Source organism: Elaeis guineensis, chromosome 7 (genome assembly GCF_000442705.2).
Source record: "Elaeis guineensis isolate ETL-2024a chromosome 7, EG11, whole genome shotgun sequence".
NCBI lineage: Eukaryota > Viridiplantae > Streptophyta > Magnoliopsida > Arecales > Arecaceae > Elaeis > Elaeis guineensis.
This window is the reverse complement of record NC_025999.2, coordinates 105,124,506-105,142,602: the sequence shown is the minus strand read 5'-3', so window position 1 is coordinate 105,142,602 and position 18,097 is coordinate 105,124,506. Positions and strand designations below refer to the sequence as shown.

The window sequence follows — 18,097 nt, the reverse complement described above, 5'->3', positions numbered from 1 at the left end:
CTTTTGCATCCAGTTGGGTGGATCTAATGCTCATCTATGCACTTCTTTGCAGGGTCTTGAGGATAGCAGAAGGTTGAGGGATGGTGAAATGGTCCTACATGTTGGGAATGGAGTAAAATTGCTGCTGTGATCGTGAAAACATATCCTCTTCTACTACCGTCAGAAAATATTTTGCTGTTGAGAAATTGTTATTTTGTACCTTCTGTGAGCAGAAATCTGATTTCTGTATCTTGTTTAACATAAAAATCTGATGCAAATGGGTCTTTCAATACAAGGAAGGACTTTCAGAGCAGGGAGGTATTAGGTACAAGGCGAGATTGGTGATCAAGAGATACTTCTAGAGAGAGGGTATTGATTTTAGTGAAATCTTTTTTCGCATCATCAGACATACATCTATTCGGATACTATTGAGTATAGTTGTAGCTCAGGATTTGGAGCTAGAGCATATAGATGTCAAGACGGCATTCCTCCATGAAAATTTGGAGAGCATATATATGGAGCAGCCACAGGGGCTCATAGAGCCAGGATCAGAGGAAAAAGTGTGTTTGCTGCAGAAGTCATTGTATGGATTGAAGCAGTCGCCAAAGCAGTGGTATAAGCACTTCGATTTATATGTGAGGGGCATCGGACTTTTCAGGTGTGAGTATGATCCATGTGTCTATGTGAAGACTCTAGAGGATGAGTCTAGATTATATTTACTCCTATATGTAGATGATATGATGATAGCATGTAGGAATATAAAAGTTGTGTAGGAACTTAAGGAGGCCTTATCTTGGGAGTTCGAGATGAAAGATTTGGGGTCTACAAAGAAAATTCTAGGCATGAAAATCCTTAGGGATGGAGAAAAGGGGCTGCTATATCTATCTCAAGGTGGTTATATATAGAAGGTCCTTGAAAGGTTTGGGATGAAGGAAGTCAAGCCGACAACACTTTCACTTACTAGGTACTTCAAACTTTCGAAGGACATATCACCACAGACAGAGATGGAGGCTCAAGAGATGGAGAGAGTGCCTTATGCCTCAAGGATAGAAAGCTTAATGTATGCGAAGGTATGTTGTAAGCCAGATCTTGCCCATACAGTGAGTCAGATCAGCAGGTTCATGGCACGGCCTGGCAAGGAGCATTGGAGAGCACTGAAAGAGATTTTCAGATATTTGGTGGATACAATTGGGGTTGGCATCTGCTTTGGACAGTGAGGTACTGAGGGAAGTTTCAACTTGGCCAAAGGAGCTCTGGGGCAGATTGAAGGATATGTGGATGCAGATGTTGGAGGAGATGTGGACACTAGGCGTTCGACTATTGGGTTTATTTTCAGTATGAATGGGGTCCAATCGCATGGAGATCTTGCTTGCAGTCCATTACACTCTTATCTACCACTGAGGCTAAATACGTTGGAGTTACAGAGGCGGTAAAGGAGGCACTATGGCTGAAGAGACTGTTGTTGGAGATGGGCTTCGCACAGGGGGCTATTAAGAAGCATTGTGACAGTCAGAGTGCATTGATGTTGGCATAGAATTCTATCTATCATGCTAGGACGAAGCATATAGACATCAAATACCATAGGGTCAGAGAGCTTGTGGAAGAAGGTGGAGCTAGTGAAGATGCACACTTCAGGAAATCCAGCTAATGCACTTACAAAAGTTCCTCCCAGGGATGGCTTCTACAAATATGTGGGACTAATGGGATTACTGGATAGAGTGGAGCTTGCTGAGGCTATGGGGCACTAAGATGGAGATTATAAAACCTGATGTGGTGCTCCTAAGCCTCAGGAGAACAAGAAGGCCAACAGGAGAAGGAAGCCAGAAAGATGACAACAGCAGCAGTTTAGTCTACTCACCCTTAGATTGGATCGGACTAAGCTGAAGGTGGGTCGACTAAGTCTGAGATAATTACTATATAGGGAGCAGCATATCAGTTTCTCTGGCGTGGCATGGTAACTAAGTCGACCTAGTTTCTGGATGGATCGATTCAGTCGAGGTGAGTCGACTCAGTTATAGTGTGGGTTGGCTAAATGTATAGTTAGACAGAAAGGTGCACTTTCGAAAGTCTGAAGATAGCAAGAAACTTAATCGCCTCAGTCTAGGTGTGAGTCGACTAAGTGGCACACTAAGTCGACTCAGTCTCAACTGAGTCGACCCAGTTCGTGGGCTGACATTGTTTTGATTTAGGATCGGATTTGATCCTAAGGACTTAGGACCTTGGTTGGAGAGGTTTTGAGGGGGCTAACCTTGTGTTTAGGCTTGGATTAAGTCCAAAAGAATGTGTGCATATGAGATATGGGTGTACATGGGTTCGGAGAGTGCATCACATCAGGTTAGCCATTTGGGAGTTTTCTTTGAGCATTGGGCTTGACCCATTTTGTATAATATTTATATATTGTAATTAGGTCAAGGAATATACACAATGAATGAAATTTGCTCTTTCTCTCAAACCCTAGCTTTCTCTTCTCTCTTTCTTCTTCTGTTGCATGCCCTAGGGCATCAACGATCTCTAGGTTCTTTGGGTTCAGATTAATTTCTGGTATCTCCACATAACTAGATTTTTCGTAACAAAATTCTTCTCCTTCCACTGCTTCTTTCCTCCTTCATCCCAACCACTGGTGGCTTCAACGACCCTGCCACTGCTGACATCCTCCTCCAACTCGAAGATCCCTCCCTTGCCTTCTCTCCTGACCTCCATCCCTTCTTTCTCAATCTCCACCTCCACTCTGCCACCCTCCTTCACTCCTGCTACTTCACTATCCTCCTTTCCAACTGATGGCTCTGATGCTGTGTCCTTTCCCTAGTCGGTAAGGAACTGCTAGGTGTCGTCGGTGGAGAAGTGCGGGTGAGCTCCATCGTGGGTGGCGACGAGCATCACAGTGAAGACCCCATAGGAGGATGCCCCACATGCCGCCATCCCTGCCTTTGTTGATGTAGTGGGATGTAGTGGATGTAGAGGATTTTGCCACTAGAGTGGGTGCCATGGCCATGGTCCTTTATTTTTTCGATGCACGCGAGGAAAGAATGGTGGTGGGGTAGGGTGGGGTGGGGGGTAAGAAAGGATGGGCTGCACCTTTAGCAATAGCGGTGACTCCTTCGATGCCTTTAGCGACTACCACGACAAATTCCCCTCCTCTGCTAGCTCATCTCCTCATGTCTTGCATTGCCGACTACTTCAATGAGGTCATCTGCGGCCTCATCTTCAATTTATAGTTCTCCTCCACCTCCGTCGAAACCCAGCTTCATGCGGTCATGATGCTCCACCTCTTGGCCAAGTGCAACTTGAAGAACTACATCAAGATCACTCGCACCGGCACCGTCCATCCCCTCGTCGTCCTCCTTTCCCGCCCAAACCCCTAGCTCTAGGAGCTCATCGTCACTGTGATCCTCAACCTCTACCTCTGCGATGAGAACAAAGACTCCATCACCGCTGCTAGAGCCATCCACCCCCTCATCCGTGCCCTCAAGACTGGCACCCCTACCGCCCATGAGAATGCCGCCATCGCCTTCCTTCGTCGCTCCGAGAATGCGAGCATAGTTGTTGGGGCCGGAGCAGTCGGGATTGTTCACAATCATGCGGCAAATGAGGGGGCACCTGGCACCAGAGTGGCTGACAAACTCGGCTATCTCAGACTGGACGGACGTGTACAGCTTCAAGATGGTGCTGTCGGAGCTGGTGAGGGGTAGGAAGAACAGGTCGGTGGAGCCGAGTGAGGGAGAGATCGGGTCGGCGGAGCAGTCGGAGTCGACGGGGCCGAGCGGGGACGAGGGGAGGTATTTTTCGATGGTGGCACTGGAGGTGCACGAACAAGGGAGGCACGAGGAGCTGACAGACCTAAGGCTAGAGGAGCAGGCGATGGTGGCAAGGGTGGAGAGAGTGGTGCTCTGCTTATAACTTTAGGAGAAAAGAGGACGAGCGAAGCTGTAAAAAGGGAGCAAGAGACGGTGAAAAGAAGAATCGGTCAACTTGCTTTTCTTTTTACAAGAGTTATTAAGGAAGGGAATTTGGTCATTTCATAAGCTTGGAATTTTTTCAGTAACACTATTTTTTCTCAAGGGTATAAGTGTAAGTTTTTAAAAATACTAGATGAATGTATCAACTTTCAGCATATAATTTTAGATATTCATCTTTAAATTTCAAAAAGCTAAAACTAATAGGGGACAGTGGTTGACAGACGATGTGAACAAGTTTTTAACTTATTCAAGCTACCAGCTAGCGCTTTCTTCGATGGTATCACCTTTGCTATTAGGAGAAGGGGGCGGAGGTTTGATCCCAGTTGGAATCAGTCCTCGAAAGGTGAGATAGGTTATCCTAGAAGGTGGAGATGAGCCCCTTCTAATCTCCAAAACAAAATATTCATTACATGGCTAGAATGATATAAGAGAGAGAAATGACCACAAGATCATTTATGTAAAGTTAGAATCTTGAAGGGACGTATATGTATTTGGAGGGTATATAAATGCGAATAATCTGGAGGGATTCTTTTGCATTTTTTCACCAAAACTAGTGACAGCTGCACTCGGTGGGGAAGTTTGCCTATGCTATATATATATATATATATATATATATATATATATATATATATATATATATATATATATATATATATATATGTAATGAATGACTGAGATGAAGATAAAGAACGGCCAGGAGCTTCATAGCAAGAGCGGGGATCAGTGCAACGCAAAAATCTGCAACGAGAGGTGAGTTCCAAAAGTTTGCCTTGGGTAATTCCATGTTTTATATTTATAAATGAAAGCATCCCAGGTCGTGCGATGAGTTTAATTTAGCGATGCAAGCTTGAGGAATGAAGGATTCAAAACGGATCAGCCTCCTTCACATCACAGGAAAAATAAATAAAATAAAAACTGCATTGTTGTCCCTGTCTCTCATGTTTTTTTTTAATATTTTTTATTTCATATTTCCAAAACTATTCTTGCTCTCAACTTATTTCCAAAACTACTGTCCACTTCAAAATCGCCAATTCAACCAGCAATTTCATAGCCACCTTGGCATTGAGGTGGTCAAAGAAGGAGAAATCACTGGCTGCACCAGCGATTTCAGAGATTGTCGGCTCAATTGATGATTTTTTTTTTTTTTTATGGGGGCAGATGGAGGGCAGAAGGGGAGGGGGGTGGCATGGGAGCCGACGGGGGTGGAGGGATGGTGAAACGGATGGGGGAGATGGGGGGGTGGCAGGAGTTGCAAGGGGTGGGGGTACGTGGCCGGGGATGGCATGGGTGGCGTGGGGGTCCGAGGGGGTGCGCGGCCCGGGGAGGGCAGAGGGGGTTGCTCGGGGTGGGGGTGTGCGGTCGAGGGTGGCATGGGGGGCCATGGGGCAAAGGCAGGTCGATCGGGGATTTGGGAGGAAGAAAAGGGAGAAACGAAGAAAAAAAAAATATTAATTTTAAAAATTAAAAAAATATTAATTTTAAAGTAAAATTTTAAAATACTAAAAAATTTTAATTTTAAAAAATAATTTTGATCATTTAATAATAATAAAATAATATTATTTTTAAAATAAATTTTTAAATAATAAAAAATATTAATATTTAAAAATAAGAAAATAATAAGAAAATATTAATTTTAAAATAAATTTTTAAATACTAAAAAATTTTAATTTTAAAAATTAATTTGAAATCACATTGGATTGGATAATTAGTAATTAAATATTACTATTTTATTATTAAAAAATATTATTATATGATTAATAAAAATATTAATTTTATTTAATAATAAATATTATTATTTGATTTATAATTAATTATTATTATTTGATTAATAATTAATTAGAGGGGTGGCAATGGTGCTGTGTGGGTTGGTCGTCGGCAGAGGGAGATCGGTCGGGAAGGTGGAAGGGAAGAGAGAAAATAATATTTAAAAATAAGATATTATCGAATTATTAATGAATCATACATTTTTAAAATAAAAAATTTAAAAATATTTAAAAATAAATTATTTTATTGTGATGAAAATAATTAAGTTTTTAAAATAATGAAAAAATATTATTTTTAAAAAAATAATTTTAAAAAAAATGTGAGGGGACATGGAGGAGGTGGCCGCCCGACTACCACTCCTCACCCACCTACTAATTTTTTTTCAAATTATTTTGAAAAATATATATTTTAAATTTTATCATTTTTTTTCAAATTACGGACAGGCGGGGTGCCGGCACAGGGGGGGTAGGATGCGCGGGATCAGAGATTAAATCAAGTTGAAAAGGCAAGTCTAGCCTTTTTCTTTTTTTTTTTTTCTTTTTATCTTTTTTTCTCTCATTTTCTCCTTTCCTTTTCTCTTAATACACACCCCCCACCGATCTTCCTTTGCCGACGGCCGACCCGCGCAGCACAACCGCCACCCCTCTAATTAATTATTAATTAAATAATAATAATTAATTATTAATCAAATAATAATATTTATCACTGAAAATAATATTTTTATTAATCATATAATAATATTTTTTTTAATAATAAAATAATAATATTTAATTACTAATTATCCAGTCCAATGCATCTTGGTGATGTCAGAATGACACGCCACACATAGGGTCCTCATATTCTCCACACATAGGCCACATATGGGTTCTTAGATAGTCTTTCTCCATACATAGATCATTGTATTCATATCATATCCATTTTAAAAATATTGTATTCACAACAAGTACTTTGCATTTTCATTTTTTTTTAGATTTTAGAGATATGACATAGCTTTTGTAATCAAGCCGCTGCTGTATTTTTTATTTCCTGCATCAAAATCTGTAAACAGGTACCCTATACAGTCTTTAGAAAAACTGCAATTCCTACGTTCAGAAACTTCAAAAAATTCTCAAATTTTTTTGTGTAGGTTCTTGACTTAATTAACAAGTAGGGTTTTAAATTTCATAGGAATCTGAAATCATTTGACTCTCAAAAATCCATCTGGAAGAACCTTACACGTCCTGACTTCCTACATCAAAATCTGCAAATAGGTACCCTATGTAGTCCTCAGAGAAACTGCGATTCCTATTTTCAGAGACTTCAAAAGTTTTTAAAATTTTCTATGTAAGTTTTTAACTTAACTGGTAAGTGGGGTTTTAAATTTCATAGGAATCTGAAACTATTTGACTCCCGAAAATCCATCTGGAAGAACCTTACACGTCCTAACTTCCTACATCAAAACTTGCAAATAGATACCCTGCACAGTCCTTAGAGAAACCGCGATTTCTATTTTCAGAGGCTTCAAAAAATTTTCAAATTTTTTGGGTAAGTTCTTAACTTGACCGCTAAGTGGGGTTTTAAATTTGATAGGAATATGAAACCATTTGTCTCCCGAAAAACTATCTGGAAGAACCTTACACGTCCTAACTTTTTGTATCAAAACCTGCAAATAGGTACCATGCGCAGTCCTCAGAGAAACTGTGATTCCTATTTTCAAAGACTTCAAAAAATTTTCAAATTTTCTATGTAGATTCTTGACTTGATTTGTTAGTAGGGTTTTAAATTTTATAAGAATTTGAAATTATTTGGCTTCCGAACATCCATCTGAAAAAACTTTACGTATCCTGACTTCCTGTATCAAAATCTGTAAACAGGTACCTTGCACATTCCTCAGAGAAATTTTTTTCTCTTCTTTTATTTTTATTATTTTAATATTATTAATAATATTTTATAATATTTTTTATCTACAGTATTGCCATCCCTTATTTAGATTATCTCAGGATTTGGATCACCAGTGATCTTAGATCACGGCGGTGATCCAAATTGGATCACCAAACGTCCCTATAGTGCTATAGGTATGCATTTACAAACATTGATAAAAGAGACTACTATTGCTGCTACTGTAAAAAGGCCTATGGAAATACGTTCTAATGCTGTAGTGATTTTCTGATTAGTATATATTTCTTTTATCTTTGCATTTTTAAAAAAATAATTCTATCATTTTTTCTTTTCTTTTCCTTTTCCTTTCCTCGCACGCCACAACCCATAGTAGGGGTCACTGAAATCGCCACCTGAAGGAATTTTAATAAGAATTAAATCAAGTTAAGAAGGTAAGTCTAGCCTAAAAATTAAATTAGAGAAGAAAGATTATCTAAGAATCCATGGCAGGGGAGAATATTTAATATCCTATGTATGGTCTGTCATTCTGACGTCACTAAGATACAATGAGCTGAGTGATGCTTAATGAGAATAAGGACGAAAAAAAAGCTCAAGATTGTCACGAAGGAGCTTGAAAATAGTAGTAGTATCAAATCGGCAATTTGATTAATAATAAATTATTATTATTTAATTAATAATAATTTAATGTCACCAAAGTATAGCGGTAATCATAGTTCCGAGTTAACTTTTTGATTTGTGCCAACGGGGATGGCGGTGCATGCTCGGCGCAGAGCCGCAGGGGGAGGAGAAAGAAATAAAAAAAAATAAAAAATATAAATAAATAAATAAAATATATTTTTTTAAAATTATTTTTTAAAGATTAATTTTTAAAATTATTTTTAGAATGAATTATTTATTACTAAAAATATAAATAAATAAATAAAATATTAAAAAATATTTTTTTCAGAAGTCATCCTTTGAAAGATCGACTCACTGTAAATATTTTAAAAATATTAATAAATATATAAATAAATAACTAAATAAATAAAATATTATTATTATATTGTTTAATACTTATTATTTTTATTTAAATTAAATTTATTATTATTTAAATATTTTATTATAAAAGAATATTTAATCAAATAATAATAATTAATTATTAATCAAATAATAATATTTAATTAACAAAATAATTAATTTTTATTCATTTATTTTTTAAGAAAATAATAATATTTTCTTATTATTGAAAAATTTATTTTGAAATTTAATATTATTTTATTATTATTAAAAAGATCAAAATTATTTTTTAAAATTAAAATTTTCTTAGTATTTTAAAATTTTATTTTAAAATTAATATTTTTTATTTATAAAATTAATTTTTTTTTCTATTTTTTCCCCTTCTTTTCTCGCTTCCCTTCCTCCCCCCCTGACCGATGTGCCTCTACCCTCCGCCCTCCCCTGGCCGCGTGCCCCCCTAGCCCCCCGCGCCGCCCGTGCCGCCTCCGACCATGCACCCCCACCCCTTGCAACCCCCACCACCCTCCCCCGATCGTGCAACCCCTGGCCCCTTAGCCCCCCGACCCCCCACATCGCCGGTGCTGTCCTCGGCCGCGCACCCCCCCGGCCCTCCGCATCGCTCGTGCCACCCTCGGTCACACACCCCCCCACTAGCCCTCCGCATCGCTCGTGCCACCTCCGGCCACACACCCCCACCCCCTGCAACCCTCTTTGTCCTACCCTAGCCGCACACCCCCTGGCCCTCCGGCTCCCTGCGCCACCCTCCATCGACCCTCGTGCCACCCACCCTCACCAAAAAAAAAAGAGAAGAAATCATCGGTGCAGTCGGTGATTTCACCCCGACTATGTCAGCATCAAGGTGGCCGTGAAATCGTCGGTTGAATCTGCACCAGCGATTTCGAAGTGAACGGTAGCTTTGAAAATAAGTTGGGGGAGGAGGTATTTTTAGAATTAAAGAATAAAAAATAATAATAAAATCTTTTGTAGTGACATGATACTTTGAAGAGATCGTACAAAGGTCTGTGGGGTTTTTTATTATTTTTTTATTTTTTAATTCTAAAAATATCTCTTCAAATTATTTTCAAAACTATCATCCACCTTGAAATCGTCGATTCAATCAACGATTTCACGGCCACCTCGGTGCTGACGTGGTTGGGGTGAAATCGCCGGCTACACCAGCGATTCAACCGGCGATTTCTTCTTTTTTTTTTTTGGTATGGGGGGTGACACGAGGGTCAGCGGGGGGTGGGGGTGGCACGAGCGGGGACGGGGGCACAACGGGGGTTGTGGGGGGTGGGGGTGTGCGATCGGGGATGGCACGGGCCGCGCAAGGGGCTAGGGGGTGCACAGCTGGGGGATCGCGAAGGGGGTTGCGGGGGGTGGGGGTGCGCAGCCGAGGGCAGCACGGGCAATGCGGTGGGTCGGGGGGGTGCACAGCCGGGGATGGCATGGGTGGCATAGGGAGCTGGGGGCCAGGGGGTGCGCGGTCGGGGATGGCATGGGCAGTGTGGGGGGTCGGGGGGTCGGGGGGGGGGGTGCGCGGTCATAGGAGGGCGAAGGGGGTTGTGGGGGGTGGGGGTGCATGATCGAGGGTGGCACGGGTGGTGCAGGGGGCTGGGGGGTCGAGACGGGGCGCGACCAAGGTGGCACAGACGGTGCAGGGGGCCGGGGGGGCATGCGGCCAGGGGGGTGGAGGGCAGAGGCACATCAACTAAGGGGATGGAAGGGAAGGGAGAAACGAAGGAAAAAAATAGAAAAAAATATATTAATTTTTTTAAAGAAATGCTAGTTTTAAGATAAAATTTTAAAATACTAAGAAAATTTTAATTTTAAAAAATAATTTTGATCTTTTAATAATAATAAAATAATATTAATTTTTAAAATATTTTTTTAAATAATAAAAAATATTATTATTTTCTTAAAAAATAAATGAATAAAAATTAATTATTTTATTAATTAAATATTATTATTTGATTAATAATTAATTATTATTATTTGATTAAATATTCTTTTGTAATGAAATATTTAGTTATTTATTTAGTTATTTATTTATATTTTTAAAATATTTATAGTGAGTCAACCTTTCGAAGGGTGACTTTTTAAAAAAAATATTTTTAATATTTTATTTATTCATTTATTTATTTTATTAATAAATAATTCTTTCTAAAAATAATTTTAAAAAATATATTTTATTTCTTTCTTCTCTCTTCGCGGCTCCATGCCGAGCACGCTCCACCACCCCCTTAGTGCAGATCAGAAAGTTGATTCGAAACTATGGTTGTCGCTATATTTTGATGATGTCAAATTATTATTAATCAAATTATAATAACTTATTATTAATCAAATTGCTGGTTTGATACTGCTTCTATTTTCAAGCTTTTTCATAGCAATCTTGTGCCTAGACAGCCTTAGTAACGTAAGAATGACGGGCCTATTTGTAGGTTTTGATACTAGGGATGGCAAAATTAATCCGACCCGATGGGTATACACCCTACCCGAACCCGGTCAAACCCGAAAAATAGGGTTTGACTGGGTTTGGGTTTGGGTTTGGGTAAAACCCAAAAACTATAGTACGGGTATGGGTAGGGTATGGGTAGTGCTATTTTCTACCCGAACCCGACCCGAACTTATGGGTATGGGTAATATCCGAACCCATATCCGAATATATATATATATATATATATATATATATATATATATATATATATATATATATACATATCCGAATACACATACACATACACACACACATATATATATATATATATATGTACATATGTACACACACATATATATGATCTCTCTCTCTCTATATATATATATATAATTATATATATGTATGTATGTATATGTATGCATGCATATATGTATGCATGTATGTATGTGTGTGTTAGAAGTGTGTATGTGCGTATGTATGTATATATATATAATTGGTAATTCTATTTTTGATTGATAATATGCATAAAATTATTTTACTTTTTTTTTTGTATAGAATGGACGGGTATGGGTTGGGTATGGGGCGGATATGGATTGGGTATGGGGAAATGGGTTACCCATGGGTATCCTCGAACCCGTTGGGTATGGGGATAGGTATCTCTTTTCTTACCCGATTGGATATCGGGTAGGGTTTGGGTATAGGGTATTAAGTTTGGGTTTGGGGATGGGTAGTATACTACCCGACCCAAACCCTACCCATTGCCATCCCTACTTGATACAGATAGTCAGGATGTGTAAGATTCTTTCAGATGAATTTTTAAGTCTTACACATTTTAAGTAGCCAAAGTAGGCATTCTTTTGGTAAGAGGCAAGGTAATTGGATCAGATTATATGTTTCTCCTCTTGGTAGAGTGATCGGAGCATCTCTGACTTTTTTTTAGTGTCTGAACTAATGGCAACTATTTTTTCTGTTGATAGCTTGAGAAAGAAGATAAGTATAAGACTTGAAAATTTGGTACTTTGAATGAAAATATTGTATTCACATCATGTCCATTCTGAAATAATTGTATTCACAACAAGTACTTTATATTTTTATTTTTTTAAATATTTTAAAGATACGATATAGCTCTTGTAATTAAGTCACTGTCACATTTTTTTTCCTACATTGAAACCTGTAAATTGGTATCTTGCATGGTCTTCAAAAAAACTACGATTACTATTTTCAGAAACTTCAAAACTCTCAAATTTTTTGTGTAGGTTCTTGATTTGACTGATAAGTAGAGTTTTAAATTTCATAGGAATCTGAAATCATTTGACTTTTGAAAACCTATCATGTCTTGACTTCCTACATCAAAACCTAAAAACAGGTACCCTATGCAGTCTCCAGAGAAACTGCGATTCTTGTTTCCAGAGACTTCAAAAAAATTTCAAATTTTTTATATAGATTTTTGACTTGACTTATAAGTGGAGTTTTAAATTTTATAAGAATCTAAAATTATTTGACTCTCGAAAACTCATCTGAAAGAATCTTACATATCCTGACTTCCTGCATCAAAATCTGCAAATAGATGCATTGCACAGTCCTCAAAGAAACTGTGATTCTTATTTCCAAAAATTCCAAAAAATCTCAAATTTTCTATGCAGATTTTTAACTTAACTGGTAAGTGGCATTTTAAATTTTATAAGAATCTGAAATCATTTGACTTTTGAACATCCATCTAAAAAAATTTTACACATCCCGACTTCTGTACCTAAAAATGAAGCAATATCAAACCAGTAATTTGATTAATAATAAGTTATTATAATTTTATTAATAATAATTTGATATTATTAAAGTACAACGGCAATTATGATTCCGAATCAATTTTCTAATATGCGTCAAGAGAGGTGGTAGTGCATGCTCAGCACGGAGTCATAGGAGAAGAAGAAAGAAATCGAAAAAAATAAAATAAAAAATAAATATAAATATATATATATATTTAATTTTTTTAATTTTTTTAAAATTATTTTTTAAAAATATTTATTAATAAAAAATATAAATAAATAAAATATAATTTTTTTTTTCAGAAAGTCATCCTTTAAAAGGCAGACTCACTACTAATATTTTAAAAATATAAATAAATAAATAAATATTTATTTATTATTTTTATTTAAATTTAAATATTTCATTACAAAAAAATATTTAAATTTATTATTATTTTTTTTTCTCCTTATTTTCTCTCTTCCCTTCCTCCAACCCCCCTAGCTGGCCCGTCTCTCCCCATCGGCCCTTGGCCCCCCCCCCCCCCCCACACCGCTCGTGCCAACTCTAGCCGCACATCCCCATCCTTCGCAACCCCCTCCGCTCTCCCCCAGCCATGCTCCATCCCCTAGCCACCCGCATTGCCCATGCCATCTTTGGCCGTACACCCCCACCTCCTGTAACCCCTGCCGCGCCCCATCTCCCCCGCCAGTCCTCCTGTCGGCTCCCATGCCACAACCTGCCGGCTCCCTTGTTTGTTGAATCGGCGATTTTGAGGCGGAGGCACTTTTGAAAATAAGTTAAAGAAGGAGGTATTTTTAAAATTAAAGAATAAAATAATAATAATAATAATAAATCCTTCTCTCGCAATAGCTACCAAATTCAGTTGCGTGTACGAATGCATGCTCTGAATATATTATCAGCCTCCGTTTTGCATTTGTTTAGTGAATTAAAGAGGGGTACCGATCCTGTCTCGTCCACTTTTTGAGTCGTCGCTATCTTCGGCCAGACTTTTCTCCTCTGCACCTGTACACATTTATCTCGAACAAACCCTCCATCAAGACTGGAGAAGCCCAAAGAAGGCTGCCATTCAATGTGTTTTTTAAGATGAAGCCCCTCGTTTCTTTTTCACCCCACTTGAAATATTTTATGAAACCATGTGGGGACATCATTATGTTTTCTTTTTTTTTTTTGTTGGTGAAAACAGAGGACATTATATTGCAGAAATAAACTTGTTATAGAGATGACAACAAAGCAAAGACAGATGCATGTTACCTGTACAAGCCATAACCCCAACACATAGAAACCTGATTTCATTTAAAGAGGAAGGATTAACGATACATGTGCTAAATATGGCTCTTCAATAATGGTTGCGTAATTTCTACCAAAAAATAATAATAATAATAATCGTTGTGTGATGCTTCAGCCCTGCGGTCTCTGTCCATTAGCGATTTTAGTCACCATAATCAAGAACCGGGCATTCTCGCCCATTTATCACGACATTTTATGGCCACGTGCATCACCCACCAAATAAATAAATAAAAATCCAAATTTGCATTGCTATGCACGAGAACCAAAGACCAGAGGCCCTCTGTGGCGAGCCCTTTTGATTTCTCACCACTTGACGCGGACGCAAAGCATCTTGATAATATCGGTTAACAAGGCCAAATATAAAAAAACAAATATAAATGATTCAACGCAACCATTGGATGTATTACTTACACATCAAAAATTATATAAGTTAAACATCCTGAGCTTATACATGTAAGTAATTAAATATTATTTAGACTATTTAATTTTTTGATTATTTGATAATTAGGTATCTTCATATCATATGATTTTAAATATGTAAATAGTTCAGATGTAGCAGATCACATTCTATGATTTGTATTATTAATATGAGATCCCCATTATCTGATCAGATTTGAGCAAAAATTCACTTGAGTTTAGCCAAGTCTAGCACTATATATATATAGTGAAGGCATTATTAAAATTTAAAAATATTAAATAATATTTTCTCAATTTTGGGCTAAATTCAACACATCTACTAACTTCAAGAAGCTTCAAACGAGCCTCTCAAGTTTGTAAAGTATTCCAAATTGTTCTTTTGACTTCCTGACCAGCGGATGACATTAATCTCCTATTTCAATTGATGAAAATGCCTTTTTCTTCTTTTTTAGCTTGTTCCAACTTTAAGATCTTTGCAAATGGATGAATAATTTAGATCACCCACATAGTCACTTTAGGTCTATGTAGGCGAATGAGTATTTGGATAATTCATGCACTTGCTTTGAGATATTTACAGGTGGATGAATATTTAAATTGTTTCAAGATTTGTGTAGGTGGATGAGTAAGCCAATCATCCATTGATTGCTTTGTGTAGATAGATGCATATTTGCATCATTCATCACATAGATCTCGAAGTGCTCTAAACTCTTTGTTCACTCACATACATAGATCTCAAAGCAACTAATGCATGATCAGGATCATTCATCCACCTACATAGATCTCAAAGTGATTAGCAGATGATCTAATTGTCAATCTATATGCATAAATCTCAAAGAAACTGCATGGATGATTTAGATTATTAATCCTTCAATATAGATTTTAAAGCAAACAATGGATCCTCAAGATTATTTATCCATTGGGGTAGATCTAAAAGCAATTGCGGATCATCCAGATATTCATCTACCTGCATAGATTTCAAAGCAATCACGGATGATTTAAATATTTATTCACCTGTACAAATTTTAAAGCAACCATGGATGATCTACATATTCATCCATATGCATAGGTGTCAAAGCAATTAATAATGATCTAGATATTCATCTACCCATATAGATCTCGGAGCAACCATAGATGATCCAAATTTTCATCTATCTGCATAGATCTTAAAGTAATCAATGGATAATTAGGATTATTCATCCATTTGCATAGATATCAATACATCTGTAGATGATGTAAATATTCATCTTTTTGCATAGATCTCAAAGCAACAATAATTGATCCATCGATTGCTTTGAGACTTGTGTAAGTGGATGAACCAAAGTTTGTTGTACTGCCCCATACCATCCGATATAAGCCATATCATATAGTATTGGTATGCCATATCATCTTGTGCTAATATTATTGCACCACAGGGAATTGCATATCGACACTATAATAGTATGATACCTGATATGGGGTCCGACACTAAGACGGTAAACTATGAGATGAACATCAAAATCATTCATAATTGCTTTGAGATTTATGCAAGTGGATGAATATCTAGATTATCCGTGATTGTTTTGCAATCGGTGTAAATGGATGAATAATCCTAATAATCTATTGATCACTTTGAGATTTGTATAGATGGATAAATATTTGGATTATCTATGGTTGCTTCAAAATCTGTACAGTTAAATGAATATCTAGATCATTCGTAGTGCTTTAAGATCCAAGTAGACAAATGAATATTTGGATCATTTGTGGTTGCTTTAAAATCTATGCAAATAGATGGATATCTATATCATCCAGGGTTGCTTTGAGATCTATATAGATGGATGAATTATCCTAATCACTACTAATCAATTTATGATCTATGCAAGATGATGAATAATCTTGATTATTCATTAGTCGCTTTGAGATCTATGCAGATAGATAAATATCTAGATTATTGATTTCCTTGAGATTTGTGCAGGTGGATAAATAAACTAAATCATTACAAATTACTTTGAGATCAATATAGAAGGATGAATAATCTAGATGATCCGCATGATCATCTTTAAATTTATGCAGGCGGATGAATCATCTAAATCATCCATGTGGTCCCTTTGAGATCCATACATATGGATGATTAAAGAAGTTTGGAGCACCTAAAGATTTGTGTGATGGATGATCCAATAATGAATCCTTTTATCATATAAAGGGCAGTTTGGTCATAATAAAATTATATACTATCATGTGATGGTCACATGAGCCATGCTGTTAATGGAGATGAATAATAGGACTAGTTTGGAATAGTTTGCAAACTTGAGATTCGATTGCAACTTTTTAAAATTTAAAATTAAGATATTATCTTTGAGATTAGAACAAAGTTGAGGAGATGTTTCAATAATTTTTTCTGAAATTTAATTTGATCTAAAATTTTAGATCTTATTTACTATTAGTATAATTTTTAATTTTTAGTTTTAAAAAATTAAGATATGAATGTGAGAAAAAAATTATTTTTCAGAGCAATTCACAGATTTAAAGCATCTCACATCACATACAAAAAATGTCTTAATATAAACTCATTTTTTTGGACAAGTTCTAACGAACACTGGTTTGATTGACAACCCCCAAATGTAATAGAGAAAAATGTTGTGTGGATCTCAACCTTAGCTCTTGATAGCACTCAACAGGGTGCCAAATCTGACCCATCCATGGCAATGTCACGACACCATTAGCCCATATAAGATATATTTCATATTTTTATTTATTCACTTATTTAGTTTTATTGTAAGCAAATTGAAAAAAATAACTTTTCTTTGCGCATATATATATATATATATATATATATATATATATATATATATATATATATATATATATATATATATATTCTCTCAAAATTAATATTTGCATATATAGCCTCATGTTTTGTATGTATATTCTTCTCTCTTTTTTTTTTCCATACATAGCCACATCAGTTAAGATTGTTAAGAAATTAATAATATAAAATTAAAATGACCCAAATATCTTTAATAAGAAGACAAACAAAAGAAGATATTTATAAGAGTATAAGCATGGTGTTTATGTAATTCCCCATGCTTAAGAAGATATACATGCCAAAAAAATTCTTGGATTTTTGGCATAAATGCCCTTCTAAATATTATAATTTGCATGTATATTCTCTCAATATTAATATTTGCATATATACTCTTATAAAATACTACTTTTTCATGAATACCCTAAAGATAATAGCGCAACTATCGCCGTTAGCAAAATTATATTTATTTATATTCAAAAATAGTTAAAATTATAATCCTATTGAGAAGTTCTTCCTTCACTATGTTATTTTTTATATAAAGTTGGTCTGATCCGGCTATATAAATTATTTAAAAGAAAACATTGTCAAAGATTTTGCTATATGCAGCTTTGAATGTGTGAGATTTGCACCATTTATCTTTTAAATTTAGAAACTTCTCATGTACAGACAGGTTGTAGATTTAAAATTGCTAAGACAAGATGAATCCTTCTTCCAAAAAATTCGAAACTCCCACGGAAAGTGATTTAAGATATCCAATGTAAGCAGTTACCTTCTATCATATGGATAGATTGCCGATGAGCCTGAAGGATTTTGATGTTGATTTTGCTTGAGGATGCT

General features: G+C 36.4%; 1 protein-coding gene across 2 annotated transcripts in view; it reads left to right on the top strand.

The window, feature by feature from the left end:
* Positions 1–18,097, top strand: part of LOC105047817 (CBL-interacting protein kinase 8-like) — a 41,608-nt gene that overhangs the window by 11,151 nt on the left and 12,360 nt on the right. Inside the window, exon 5 of one of the 2 annotated variants that reach the window (XR_012142598.1) lies at positions 53–4,514. The exons of the other annotated variant lie outside the window; for it this stretch is intronic. The gene's annotated coding sequence lies outside the window, so the exon portion shown is untranslated. Of the gene's footprint in view, positions 1–52; positions 4,515–18,097 lie in introns of those variants that run through there. 2 annotated transcript variants of the gene reach the window in all.